Source organism: Ranitomeya variabilis, chromosome 1 (genome assembly GCF_051348905.1).
Source record: "Ranitomeya variabilis isolate aRanVar5 chromosome 1, aRanVar5.hap1, whole genome shotgun sequence".
In the NCBI taxonomy this organism is placed as follows: domain Eukaryota; kingdom Metazoa; phylum Chordata; class Amphibia; order Anura; family Dendrobatidae; genus Ranitomeya; species Ranitomeya variabilis.
Genome location: NC_135232.1, coordinates 1,022,952,414 through 1,022,967,612, shown reverse-complemented (window position 1 = coordinate 1,022,967,612; position 15,199 = coordinate 1,022,952,414). Strand labels below are relative to the sequence as shown.

The following is a 15,199-nucleotide window of genomic DNA, read 5'->3' as shown; positions in this document are numbered from 1 at the left end:
TTCTGGACTGGACTAAGGGAACCCAGTGTATATGGACTTTTCAAAAGCTTTTGATACGGTACCACACAAAAGGTTGATACATAAAATGAGAATAATGGGGATAGAGGAAAATATGTGTAAGAGCTGGCTCAGGGATAGGAAACAAAGGGTGGTTATTAATGGAGCACACTCGGACTGGGTCGCGGTTAGCAGTGGGGTACCACAGGGGTCAGTATTGGGCCCTCTTCTTTTTAACATATTTATTAATGACCTTGTAGGGGGCATACAGAGTAGAATTTCAATATTTGCAGACGACACAAAACGCTGCAGGGTAATCAATACAGAGGAGGACAATTGTATATTACAGGATGATTTATGTAAACTAGAAGCTTGGGCTGATAAATGGCAAATGAGCTTTAATGGGGATAAATGTAAGGTCATGCACTTGGGTAGATGTAATAAGATGTATAACTATGTGCTTAATTCTAAAACTCTGGGCAAAACCGTCAATGAAAAAGACCTCGGAGTATGGGTGGATGACAAACTCATATATAGTGGCCAGTGTCAGGCAGCTGCTACAAAGGCAAATAAAATAATGGGATGCATTAAAAGAGGCATAGATGCTCATGAGGAGAACATAATTTTACCTCTATATATACAAGTCACTTGTGCGACCACACTTAGAATACTGTGTACAGTTCTGGTCTCCGGTGTATAAGAAAGACATAGCTGAACTGGAGCGGGTGCAGAGAAGAGCGACCAAGGTTATTAGAGGACTGGGGGGTCTGCAATACCAAGATAGGTTATTACACTTGGGGCTGTTTAGTTTGGAAAAACGAAGGTTAAGGGGTGATCTTATTTTAATGTATAAATATATGAGGGGACAGTACAAAGACCTTTCTGATGATCTTTTTAATCATAGACCTGAGACAGGGACAAGGGGGCATCCTCTACGTCTGGAGGAAAGAAGGTTTAAGCATAATAACAGACCCGGATTCTTTACTGTAAGAGCAGCGAGACTATGGAACTCTCTGCCGTATGATGTTGTAATGAGTGATTCATTACTTAAATGTAAGAGGGGACTGGATGCCTTTCTTGAAAAGTATAATGCTACAGGTTATATATACTAGATTCCTTGATAGGGTGTTGATCCTGGTAACTAGTGTGATTGCCGTATGTGGAGTCGGGAAAGATTTTTTTCCCCAATGTGGAGCTTACTGTTTGCCACATGGTTTTTTTTTGCCTTCCTCTGGATCAACATGTTAGGGCATGTTAGGTAAGGTGTTGTGAATTTGGATTCTGGGCTCCCCCGGTGGCTACTGGTGGAATTGAACTGGTGTCTTCATCTTCTCTGTTCACCTGTTCCCATCAAGATGTGGGAGTCGCTATATAACCTTGCTGCTCTGTTAGTTGCTTGCCGGTCAACAATGTTATCAGAAGCCTCTCTGTGCTTGTTCCTGCTCCTAGACAACTACTAGATAAGTTGGACTCTTGTCCATGTTTGTTTTTGCATTTTGTTCCAGTTCACAGCTGTAGTTTCGTTACTGTGTCTGGAAAGCTCTTGTGAACGGGAATTGCCACTCTGGTGTTATGAGTTAATGCCAGAGTTTTAAAGTAATTTCTGGATGGTGTTTTTTGATAGGGTTTTCAGCTGACCATGAAAGTGTCCTTTCTGTCTTCTGCTATGTAGTAAGTGGACCTCAAATTTGCTAAACCTATTTTCATACTACGTTTGTTATTTCATCTCAACTCACCGCCAATACATGTGGGGGGCCTCTGTCTCCTTTCGGGGTATTTCTCTAGAGGTGAGCTAGGACTAATATTTTCCTCTGCTAGCTTTATTTAGTCCTCCGGCTGGGCTGGGCATCTAGAATCAACGTAGGCATGCTACCCGGCCACTGCTAGTTGTGCGTTAGGTTTAGTTCATGGTCAGCTCAGTTCCCATCTTCCAAGAGCTAGTTCCTATATATGCTTATGCTATGTTCTCTTGCCATTGAGATCTTGACAGTTTGACCGGCCCGCAAAGTGTTAATTGTTTGGGCTGAAGCAGGAGAAAAAGAAGTGTTGAAGGGAAATTTTTTTTTTTTTCCCCTCAGAGTTTGGCTGCCTAGCCCTTAATTGCTGTCTAGCTGCTTCTTACCTCCTCTTAACCCTTGAATGGCTCTGTGTCCACCTGTTTGTAATGGATCTTCAGAGTGTAACTGCAGGTTTGAATAATCTCGCCACGAAGGTACAAAATTTGCAAGATTTTGTTTGTCATGCACCTGTATCTGAGCCGAGAATTCCTTTGCCGGAATTTTTCTCGGGGAATAGATCCGGGTTTCAGAATTTTCGAAATAATTGCAAATTATTTTTGTCTCTGAAATCTCGCTCTGCCGGAGACCCTGCACAGCAGGTCAGGATTGTGATTTCCTTGCTCCGGGGCGACCCTCAAGACTGGGCTTTTTCATTGACACCAGGGGATCCTGCGTTGCTCAATGTGGATGCGTTTTTTCTGGCCTTGGGGTTGCTTTATGACGAACCTCATTTGGAGCTTCAGGCAGAAAAAACTTTGATGTCCCTATCTCAGGGGCAAGATGAAGCGGAAATTTACTGCCAAAGATTCCGTAAATGGTCTGTGCTTACTCAGTGGAATGAGTGCGCCCTGGCGGCGACTTTCAGAGAGGGTCTCTCTGATGCCATTAAGGATGTTATGGTGGGGTTCCCTGTGCCTGCGGGTCTGAATGAGTCCATGACAATGGCTATTCAGATCGATAGGCGTTTGCGGGAGCGCAAACCAGTGCACCATCTGGCGGTGTCCACTGAGAAGTCGCCAGAGAGTATGCAGTGTGATAGAATTCTGTCCCGAAGCGAGCGGCAGAATTTTAGACGGAAAAATGGGTTGTGTTTCTATTGTGGTGATTCTACTCATGTTATATCAGCATGCTCTAAGCGCACTAAAAAGCTTGGTAAATCTGTTTCCATTTGCACCTTACCGTCTAAATTTATTCTATCTGTGACCCTGATTTGCTCTTTGTCATCTATTACCACGGACGCCTATGTCGACTCTGGCGCCGCTTTGAGTCTTATGGATTGGTCCTTTGCCAAACGCTGTGGGTATGATTTAGAGCCTTTGGAGACTTCTATTCCTCTGAAGGGGATTGACTCCACCCCATTGGCTAATAATAAACCACAATACTGGACACAAGTAACTATGCGTATTAATCCGGATCACCAGGAGATTATTCGCTTTCTGGTGCTGTATAATCTACATGATGATTTGGTGCTAGGATTGCCTTGGCTGCAATCTCACAACCCAGTCCTCGACTGGAGAGCTATGTCTGTGTTGAGCTGGGGATGTAAGGGGGCTCATGGGGATGTACCTGTGGTTTCCATTTCATCATCCATTCCCTCTGAAATTCCTGAGTTCCTGTCTGACTATCGTGACGTCTTTGAAGAATCCAAGCTTGGTTCGTTACCTCCGCACCGAGAGTGCGATTGTGCCATAGATTTAATCCCGGGTAGTAAATACCCAAAGGGTCGTTTATTTAATCTGTCTGTGCCTGAACATGCTGCTATGCGAGAATATATAAAGGAGTCCTTGGAAAAGGGACATATTCGTCCATCGTCATCTCCCTTAGGAGCCGTTTTTTTCTTTGTGTCAAAAAAAGACGGCTCTTTGAGACCATGTATTGATTATCGGCTTTTGAATAAAATCACTGTTAAATATCAATACCCATTGCCGTTGCTGACTGATTTGTTTGCTCGCATAAAGGGGGCCAAGTGGTTCTCTAAGATTGACCTTCGTGGGGCGTATAATTTGGTGCGAATCAGGCAGGGGGATGAGTGGAAAACCGCATTTAATACGCCCGAGGGCCACTTTGAGTATTTAGTGATGCCTTTTGGTCTTTCTAATGCTCCGTCAGTTTTCCAGTCCTTTATGCATGATATTTTTCGCGATTATTTGGATAAATTTATGATTGTGTATCTGGATGATATTCTGATTTTTTCGGATGACTGGGACTCTCATGTCCAGCAAGTCAGGAGGGTTTTTCAGGTTTTGCGGTCTAATTCTTTGTGTGTGAAGGGTTCTAAGTGTGTTTTTGGGGTACAGAGGATTTCCTTTTTGGGATATATTTTTTCCCCCTCTTCCATTGAAATGGATCCTGTCAAGGTTCAAGCTATTTGTGATTGGACGCAGCCCTCTTCTCTTAAGAGTCTTCAGAAATTTTTGGGCTTTGCTAACTTTTATCGTCGATTTATTGCTGGTTTTTCGGATATTGCTAAGCCATTGACCGATTTGACTAAGAAGGGTGCTGATGTTGCTGATTGGTCCCCTGATGCTGTGGAGGCCTTTCGGGAGCTTAAGCGCCGTTTTTCCTCTGCCCCTGTGTTGCGTCAGCCTGATGTTGCTCTACCTTTTCAGGTTGAGGTCGACGCTTCTGAGATCGGAGCTGGGGCAGTGTTGTCGCAGAAAAGTTCTGACTGCTCCGTGATGAGGCCTTGTGCCTTCTTTTCCCGTAAATTTTCGCCCGCTGAGCGGAATTATGATGTTGGGAATCGGGAGCTTTTGGCCATGAAGTGGGCTTTTGAGGAGTGGCGCCATTGGCTCGAGGGGGCCAGACATCAGGTGGTGGTATTGACTGACCACAAAAATTTGATTTATCTTGAGACCGCCAGGCGCCTGAATCCTAGACAGGCGCGCTGGTCATTATTTTTCTCTCGGTTTAATTTTGTGGTGTCATACCTACCGGGTTCTAAGAATGTTAAGGCGGATGCCCTTTCTAGGAGTTTTGAGCCTGACTCGCCTGGTAACTCTGAGCCCACAGGTATCCTTAAGGATGGAGTGGTATTGTCAGCCGTTTCTCCAGACCTGCGGCGGGCCTTGCAGGAGTTTCAGGCGGAGAGACCTGATCGTTGCCCACCTGATAAACTGTTTGTTCCTGATGATTGGACCAGTAGAGTCATCTCTGAGGTTCATTCTTCTGCGTTGGCAGGTCATCCTGGCATTTTTGGTACCAGGGATTTGGTGGCAAGGTCCTTCTGGTGGCCTTCCCTGTCACGAGATGTGCGAGGCTTTGTGCAGTCTTGTGACGTTTGTGCTCGGGCCAAGCCTTGTTGTTCTCGGGCTAGTGGATTATTGTTGCCCTTGCCTATTCCTAAGAGGCCTTGGACGCACATCTCGATGGATTTTATTTCAGATCTGCCTGTTTCTCAGAAGATGTCTGTCATCTGGGTGGTGTGTGACCGTTTTTCTAAGATGGTCCATTTGGTTCCTCTGCCCAAGTTACCTTCTTCTTCCGAGTTGGTTCCTCTGTTTTTTCAAAATGTTGTTCGTTTGCATGGTATTCCTGAGAATATCGTTTCTGACAGAGGGACCCAATTCGTGTCTAGATTTTGGCGGGCATTCTGTGCTAGGATGGGCATAGATTTATCTTTTTCGTCCGCTTTCCATCCTCAGACGAATGGCCAGACCGAGCGGATTAATCAGACCCTGGAGACATATCTGAGGTGTTTTGTGTCTGCTGACCAGGATGATTGGGTTGCTTTTTTGCCATTGGCGGAGTTCGCTCTCAATAATCGGGCCAGCTCTGCCACTTTGGTGTCCCCGTTTTTCTGTAATTCGGGGTTTCATCCTCGATTTTCCTCTGGTCAGGTGGAATCTTCGGATTGTCCTGGAGTGGATGCTCTGGTGGAGAGATTGCATCAGATCTGGGGGCAGGTGGTGGACAATTTGAGGTTGTCCCAGGAGAAGACTCAGCTTTTTGCCAACCGCCACCGTCGTGTTGGTCCTCGGCTTTCTGTTGGGGATTTGGTGTGGTTGTCTTCTCGTTTTGTCCCTATGAGGGTCTCTTCTCCTAAGTTTAAGCCTCGGTTTATCGGCCCGTATAAGATATTGGAGATTCTTAACCCTGTTTCCTTCCGTTTGGACCTCCCTGCATCCTTTTCTATTCATAACGTTTTTCATCGGTCATTATTGCGCAGGTATGAGGTACCGGTTGTGCCTTCCGTTGAGCCTCCTGCTCCGGTGTTGGTTGAGGGTGAGTTGGAGTACGTTGTGGAGAAAATCTTGGACTCTCGTGTTTCCAGACGGAGACTCCAGTATCTGGTCAAGTGGAAGGGATACGGCCAGGAGGATAATTCTTGGGTGAATGCATCTGATGTTCATGCCTCCGATCTGGTTCGTGCCTTTCATAGGGCTCATCCTGATCGCCCTGGTGGTTCTGGTGAGGGTTCGGTGCCCCCTCCTTGAGGGGGGGGTACTGTTGTGAATTTGGATTCTGGGCTCCCCCGGTGGCTACTGGTGGAATTGAACTGGTGTCTTCATCTTCTCTGTTCACCTGTTCCCATTAAGATGTGGGAGTCGCTATATAACCTTGCTGCTCTGTTAGTTGCTTGCCGGTCAACAATGTTATCAGAAGCCTCTCTGTGCTTGTTCCTGCTCCTAGACAACTACTAGATAAGTTGGACTCTTGTCCATGTTTGTTTTTGCATTTTGTTCCAGTTCACAGCTGTAGTTTCGTTACTGTGTCTGGAAAGCTCTTGTGAACGGGAATTGCCACTCTGGTGTTATGAGTTAATGCCAGAGTTTTAAAGTAATTTCTGGATGGTGTTTTTTGATAGGGTTTTCAGCTGACCATGAAAGTGTCCTTTCTGTCTTCTGCTATGTAGTAAGTGGACCTCAAATTTGCTAAACCTATTTTCATACTACGTTTGTTATTTCATCTCAACTCACCGCCAATACATGTGGGGGGCCTCTGTCTCCTTTCGGGGTATTTCTCTAGAGGTGAGCTAGGACTAATATTTTCCTCTGCTAGCTTTATTTAGTCCTCCGGCTGGGCTGGGCATCTAGAATCAACGTAGGCATGCTACCCGGCCACTGCTAGTTGTGCGTTAGGTTTAGTTCATGGTCAGCTCAGTTCCCATCTTCCAAGAGCTAGTTCCTATATATGCTTATGCTATGTTCTCTTGCCATTGAGATCTTGACAGTAAGGCTATGGGTTGAACTGGATGGACTTAAAGTCTTCTTTCAACCTTAATAACTATGTATGTTAAAATAAATGAGTGAAGAACCCGACGTGGGTTTCCCCCTATTTTCATGAACCAACCAGACAAAACTCACAGCTGGGGGCTGCAACCCTGAGCTGTCAGCTTCTGCAAGGTTGGTTATCAAGAATAGAGGGGTCCCCACGCTGTTTTTTAAATTATTTAAATAAGTAATTAAAGAAAACAGCGTGGGGTCCAGCCCATTTTGACAACCAGCCTTGCTAAAGCTCTCAGCTGGGGGCTGCTATTCTCAGGCTGGTAAGGGGCCATTGACATAGGCCCCCCAGCCTAAAAACAGCAGCCCGCAGCTACCCAGAAAAGGTGCATCTATTAGATGTGCCTATTCTGGCGCTTTGCCTGGCTCTTCCCACTTGCCCTGTAGCGGTGGCAAGTGGGGTCATATTTGTGGGGTTGATGTCAGCTCTGTAATGTCAGGTAACATCAAACCCACAGCTTAGTAATGGAGAGGTGTCTATAAGACACCTCACCATTACTAATCCTATAGTTTATACATGTATGTTAAATAAAGACACAGCCAGAATAAAGTCCTTTATTTGAAAAAATTACACAGACTCCTTTAAATATTCTAAATTAAGCCATACTTACTGCAATGCCTAATCCCCGACGCCCTTGATCTCCTGTAATAAAGATAAAATAAAAAAACAATATACCATACCTGTACGTTGTTCTGTCCCATGCTGTAATCCATGTCTGGGGGCTAAATAGTTTTCAACCTAGATGGTACCAAGATACGACCGTCCTGGCTGAAAACCACTGGTGAATGAGTTGCTGAGAGCACAGCATCATTCACCAGGGGTGACATCATCACTGGCATTTTCCCACGGTCCTGAGGTCACTGCTGGTGAATGATGCTGCATTTTCAGCAGCTCATTCACCAATGGTTTTCAGCTGGGACAGTCGCATCTTGGTATCTTCCAGGTTGAAAACTATTTAGCCCCCAGACATGGATTACAGCATGGGACAGAATGACGTACAGGCATGGTATATTGTTGTTTTTTTATTTTATTTTTATTACAGGAGATCAAGGGCTTCGGGGAATTAGGTGTTGCAGTAAGTATGGTTTAATTTAGAATATTAAAGGAGTCTATGCAATTATTTCAAATAAAGGATTTTATTCTGGCTGTGTCTTTATTTAACATATAGCTATAGGATTAGTAATAGAGAGGTGTCTTATAGACGTCTCTCCATTACTAAGGCGTGAGTTTGATGTCACCTGACATTTCAGAGGTGACATCAACCCCATAAATATGAACCCCACCTGCCACCGCTACAAGGCAAGTGGGAAGAGCCGGACAAAGTGCCAGAATAGGTGCATCTAATAGATGCGCCTTTTCTGGGCAGCTGCGGGCTGCTGTTATTCGGCTGGGGGGCCTATATCAATGGCACCTTACAAGCCTGAGAATAGCAGCCCCCAGCTGTGAGCTTTAGCAAGGCTGGTTGTCAAAAATGAGGTGGACCCCATACCGATTTTTAAAATTACGGGACCCCTCTATTCTTGATAACAAACCTTTCAAAAGCTGAGGGTTGCAGCCCCCAGCTGTGAGCTTTGGCTGGTTGGTTCAAGAAAATGAGGTGAACCCACGCCGTATTTTTCATTAATTTATTTTGTTATATCGCAGGCAGCGGCTGAGGGATACCCTGATCATCTGCTCCTGCTGTCACTGTTATTAGCGGCAGCAGGTGTTGGATGATGGGGGTAATAGTCCCAAAAGCCCCCCACCTGCTGTCATCGTCATGACTTTAAGATAACTCTCATCATTCTCCTCTGCTCGCCAGCAGAGCAGAGGAGAATGATGAGAGCCAGCTTCAGCACCTGCGACTGGGGAACAGCGCTTATTGTAATGCTTCTTCCCAGGTGGCCGTCCGTGTGACACTGATGCATCACACAGATGGCATCCATGTGCGGTACATGTTTACATGGACCCATTGACTTGAATGGGTCCGTGTGATCCCTGCAGCTGCACAAAAATGGACATGTCTACACAGTGGCGTAACTACAAAGTTATGGGCCCCGGTGCGAACTTCCAAATGGGGCCCCCCCCTACCCCCCCCTACCCCCCCCCCACCTTCCCCCGCCCCCTACCCCACCCCCTACCCCCCCCTACCCCCCCACCTTCCCCCGCCCCCACAACCCCCCCACCTTCCCCCGCCCCGCTTCCCCTAGATACGCCTCGGACTGTTGCAGGAATCTCCTGCACTGCAACATGGTGTTGGGTGCCAGCACAGCCCACACAGTGGTATATCCAGCACAGCCCGCACAGTGGTATATCCAGCACAGACCGCACAGTGGTATATCCAGCACAGACCGCACAGTGGTATATCCAGCACAGACCGCACAGTGGTATATCCAGCACAGACCGCACAGTGGTATATCCAGCACAGCCCTCACAGTGGTATATCCAGCACAGCCCGCACAGGGGTATATACAGCACAGCCCGCACAGGGTTATATACAGCACAGCCAGCACAGGGGGTATATAGAGCACAGCCCTCACAGTGGTATATCCAGCACAGACCGCACAGTGGTATATCCAGCACAGACCGCACAGTGGTATATCCAGCACAGACCGCACAGTGGTATATCCAGCACAGCCCTCACAGTGGTATATCCAGCACAGACCGCACAGTGGTATATCCAGCACAGACCGCACAGTGGTATATCCAGCACAGCCCGCACAGTGGTATATACAGCACAGCCCGCACAGGGGTATATACAGCACAGCCCGCACAGGGGTATATACAGCACAGCCCGCACAGGGGTATATACAGCACAGCCAGCACAGGGGGTATATACAGCACAGCCCTCACAGTGGTATATCCAGCACAGCCCGCACAGTGGTATATACAGCACAGCCCGCACAGGGGTATATACAGCACAGTCCGCACAGGGGTATATACAGCACAGCCCGCACAGGGGTATATACAGCACAGCCAGCACAGGGGGTATATACAGCACAGCCCTCACAGTGGTATATCCAGCACAGCCCGCACAGTGGTATATACAGCAGAGCCCGCACAGTGGTATATACAGCACAGCCCGCACAGTGGTATATCCAGCACAGGCCGCACAGTGGTATATACAGCACAGCCCGCACAGTGGTATATACAGCACAGCCCGCACAGTGGTATATACAGCAGAGCCCGCACAGTGGTATATACAGCACAGCCCGCACAGTGGTATATACAGCACAGCCCGCACAGTGGTATATACAGCACAGCCCGCACAGTGGTATATACAGCACAGCCCGCACAGTGGTATATACAGCACAGCCCGCACAGTGGTATATAGAGCACAGCCCGCAGTGGTATATAGAGCACAGCCCGCACAGTGGTATATAGAGCACAGCCCGCACAGTGGTATATAGAGCACAGCCCGCACAGTGGTATATACAGCAGAGCCCGCACAGTGGTATATACAGCAGAGCCCGCACAGTGGTATATACAGCAGAGCCCGCACAGGGATATATACAGCAGAGCCCGCACAGGGATATATACAGCAGAGTCCCCACAGGGGTATATACAGCAGAGCCCGCACAGGGATATATAGAGCACAGCCCACATCTCATCCCCCCCCCCCCCCCCGATAATGGCCCCACAGTCCGGTTAAAAAGAAAAAAAAAAAAAAAACTCTCCTCACCTTTCCTTTTGCCCGCGCTGCTCCTGGCGGCTGCAGTCTGCCCAGGACACTGCAGGTGCGCGATGATATGACGTCATCGCGCACCCGCAGTGTACTGTCAGAGGCAGAGCGGGGAATGATGGGAGAGGAAGCGTCAGGTGACGCTCTCTCCTCCCATCATTGCATTGAACTATACCGGTGTCATAGACGCCGGTATAGTTAAATGCGGCGGCGGCGGCGGCACTGGGGGGGGGTTCCGGGGGAGGAACAGTGCAGCGGCCCACTACTGGCATCGGCTCTTCTGGCATTTGCCAGAAGTGCCCGATGGCCAGCCTGGCCCTGCTCAGACCTGCCGGCCCGGGGCCCCTGACCTGCGGGGCCCGGTCGCAATGGCGACCGCTGCGACCGCGGTAGTTACGCCCCTGTGTCTACATGTGGGTCATTCGGACACACGGTCCATGAAAAAAACAGATATGTGCACAGACCCATTCATTTGAATGGGTCTACATATGTCAGTGTCTCCGGTATGTGTGAAAACTGTCACCACATGTACTGGAGACACTGACGTGTGAAAGAGTCCTTGCATGTCTTGTCTGATATCAGCAAGGTTATTAATGGTTTTCTGAGGAATGTTCTGCCACACTGAATGTACTTGGACACTCAAATCATCAAGATTTTCTGCTGGCAGCTCCTTTTGCAATTGCCGACCAATGCCATCCAAGATGTGTTCGATAGAAAACAAGTTCAGACATGCTGCAGGTAGTGATGACACGTTTAGGCTACAGAGGCTGCTCACAGTGGCGTGAGCAAAATATGACTTAACATTGTCATCATGTAGAAAAATTACTTCTGGGACACTTTGGAAAAATGGCCATACCACTGGTTCCTCGATTTATCCATTCCATATTGCAAGTGCAAATAAATGTCGCATACCAAGCCTAAGGCATCAAACAGTGTCCACACAAATCATCCTGGTGCATAAAAAGACTACATTGAAGGCTGGATTAGATTCTATCCTCTTGAGTAAGGGGTCACAATTTTTTCTTGTAAGCAATGATAGCCAGAAAATGGTCTGGAGTTCATGTTGGCAAAGTCATAAAGTTGTCTTCACGATGGAACACCACCTTGGTTCTACTCCTAAAATTCTACTCCTAAAATTGTAATGTTTTGGTGTTGAATAGTGTTGAGCGATACTTTCCGATATCGGAAAGTATCGGTATCGGAAAGTATCGGCCGATACCGTCAAAATATCGGATCCAATCCGATACCGATACCCGATCCCAATGCAAGTCAATGGGACGAAAATATCGGAATTAAAATAAACCCTTAATAAACTTGTAGGTTCATTCTACATGAAGGAAAACAACTAAGAATAATGTAGGATGTATTGGGGGACGTGGCGGAGATATTAAAGGGACAGAGGTTTAGCCCAATGTAATAGAATAGCAGGATTTTTTATTTTTTTTTATGAAGTTCGGCGTTAGAAAGAATTTGACTATGTTATTTTTTTTTTTTTTTATGTCAGATATTGATGTTTCACTACTTCCACGCCCTTCACCTTCTTTTTTACTTCTCCCACGCTTTCTTCTTAATTATCCTCATCATCAGCTTCTTTGACATCAACTTCTTCACCTTATTCATCTTCTTCTTCATCTTCTACCTATTATTTTTTGGGTTACATTGTTCATATTCTTTTTATTTTACTATTATCTTCATCATATTCAACTTCTTCATCATATTCTTATTTGTGACAGGCATTCCCGTAGTTGTTATCTATAAAAGTTTGAAGATTACACCTTCCGTTCTGCCTGTCACAAACCAGTTACATTTGTCCGCGTTCAGTTTGGCCTGCAGCATCAGGCTTTATCCAGGGGCACCACGAGGAGGAACGGACTCACCCCCATACACTGCTTAGTCTTCTTCTGCTTATAATTTACATAATATTTTTTTGCTCTGATATTTTGTGTTATGCTTAATGTCCTTCTGCTCTTTGTTCTGCAGCCTCTTGTTCTTCTGCTTCTCGGTCTTCCAGGTCGTCGTCGTCTCCAGGGTCGTCGTCTCCGGGGTCGTCGTCATCGGGGTGGTCTCCGGGGTCGTCGTCATCGGGGTGGTCTTCAGGGTCATCGTCTCCAGGGTCGTCGTCATCACGGTGGTTGTCGTCTCTGGTGTCGTCGTCATCTTAGGGGTGTTCTTCCGGGTCATCGTGTTTAGTCTCTTGAACTTGGAAATGTAGCAGAAGGTACAAGAAGGCTGAGAAAATGCCGAGAACCAGCTGATGGAACTGGAACTCGGATGGCTACCCGAAGGTCCAAGAGCCAATGGAACTACCGAGGACCAGCTGACGTTACTGGAACCCGGTTACTAAGCAGGAGGTACCCGTGCCTGAAAGCACTACCAAGGACCACCTGACGTTGGTGGAACTCGGATACCCAGAGGGAGGCACCTAAGCCAAAGGCTCTGCCCGGAACCAGCTGACGGTACTGGAACCAGGATGGGGAGCAGAAGGTACAAGAGCAAAAGACACTGCCGAGAACCAGCTGACGGTGCTGGAACCCGGATGGGTAGCCGAAGGTCCAAGAGCCAATGGAACTACCGAGGACCAGCTGACGTTACTGGAACCCGGTTACTAAGCAGGAGGTACCCGTGCCTGAAAGCACTACCAAGGACCACCTGACGTTGGTGGAACTCGGATACCCAGAGGGAGGCACCTAAGCCAAAGGCTCTGCCCGGAACCAGCTGACGGTACTGGAACCAGGATGTGGAGCAGAAGGTACAAGAGCAAGTGTCTGCGTGGCTTTTGCAGGACACGTTGCCGGCTGCACAGCAGGGGAACAGCTGGCGGTGCTGGACCCCACTGACACATTGGCGAGGTGTTTGGCTCTGTGCAGCCAGCACTTCCGGACAGCAACGAGCGGTGTTGTAGCCCGGGCTCTGCAGGGGGAGCAGAGTGTAGGCCGAAGCCTACTTGAACCAATTTCAAAGGTAACCTTTAACCCCCCCTCAGGGGTTAGAAAGTAGAAGAGCCACAGCTTATGCAGCAGTAGTGCTGCACAAGTCAAAGGTTGCTCTTTTAATTTCGCTCCTTGCACATGCTGAATGAAACACGTATAACATTTAGCCCTTTATACAGTCAAACTGTGTTGGAGGCGCGAGTTCCCTTTGTAATGAGACGCAGCACAGATGTCAAGAATCCCACCTTGGTGCTGGGTGCAGCCTCCTGAGCGTTGTTATTTGCTGTACAGGAGTCTGCGCTGTCGTGTTATCCCCTGGCCTAGCGCCGTTAGCGCTGCCCATCTTCTGACCTCATTTAATGTTGGCCGGTGCGGTTCGCGATGCCCATGAATCACAGCCCCGCAGTGTATTGACATAGTTTAAACACTGCGGGGCTGGGATTCATGGCCTGGCGCAGTACATATGTTCGCCTCTCGCTTGGGTTCTTACACCCGCTTCAGACTATGCGGCGTCATCTGATCCCTTATCGCATGCCACGGCCATGAAGCCGCACAGTCCGAAGAAGGCGGAAGGAGAGGAGGGACAGGCGAACTGATGCACTGATCCTGCCCATCAATCACACCCTCGCAGTCCCAATAAATAAGACACCGAGGGGCGTTGTGTGGGTCAGGGCGGCCGCAGAGGCGCAGGCAGCCAAACCATGATGCCAGAAGACGGGCAGCGCTACCAAGGGGGTTGCAGCGTGTCATTACAAAGGAAAGTCACACCACCGGGACGGTTAAATGGTCACACAGAGGACACATTGCAGACGTGTTTTCAGTTCCACATGTGCGAGGAGAATACGTTTCTGAGCCACCTTGCACACATGCAGCATTACCGCTGTACAAGGTGGCTGGATAACGTAAAAACGCCTGGGGGAGGGGGGACAGGTTCCCTTCAATTTCAGTTCTTGTGTCTGCGTGGCTTTTGCAGGACACGTTGCCGGCTGCACAGCAGGGGAACAGCTGGCGGTGCTGGACCCCACTGACACATTGGCTGGTGTTTTTCTCTGTGCAGCTAGCACATCTGGGCAAAAACTGGCGGTGTGTTAGAGCCCAGGGACAGCAGGAGGAGGAGCAGGAGGAGGAGGAGCAGGGGGAGGGGAGTGTAGGCCGAAGCCTGCACAGGCGGCAGCTTTGGGTGTGTTGTGTCTGCGTGACTTTTGCAGGACACGTTGCCGGCTACACAGCAGGGGAACAGCTGGCGGTGCTGGACCCCACTGACACATTGGCGAGGTGTTTGGCTCTGTGCAGCCAGCACTTCCGGACAGCAACTAGCGTTGTTGGAGCCCGGGCTCTGCAGGTGGAGCAGAGTGTAGGCCGAAGCCTAATTGAACCGATTTCAAAAGTCACCTTTAACCCCCCCTCAGGGGTTACAAAGTAGAAGAGCCACAGCTTATGCAGCAGCAGTGCTGCGCAAGTCAAAGGTTGCTCTTGTAATTTTTCTCCTTGCACACGCTGAATGGAACACGTATAACATTCAGCCCTTTAGACAGTCAAACTGTGTAATGGAGGCGAGAGTTCCCTTTGTAATGAGACGCAGCACAGGTGTCAAGAATCCCACCTTG

General features: G+C 48.2%; 1 protein-coding gene across 1 annotated transcript in view; it reads left to right on the top strand.

The window, feature by feature from the left end:
* Window positions 1–15,199, top strand: part of LOC143793009 (cytochrome P450 3A24-like) — a 186,093-nt gene that overhangs the window by 117,134 nt on the left and 53,760 nt on the right. The gene's annotated exons all lie outside the window — the stretch shown is intronic.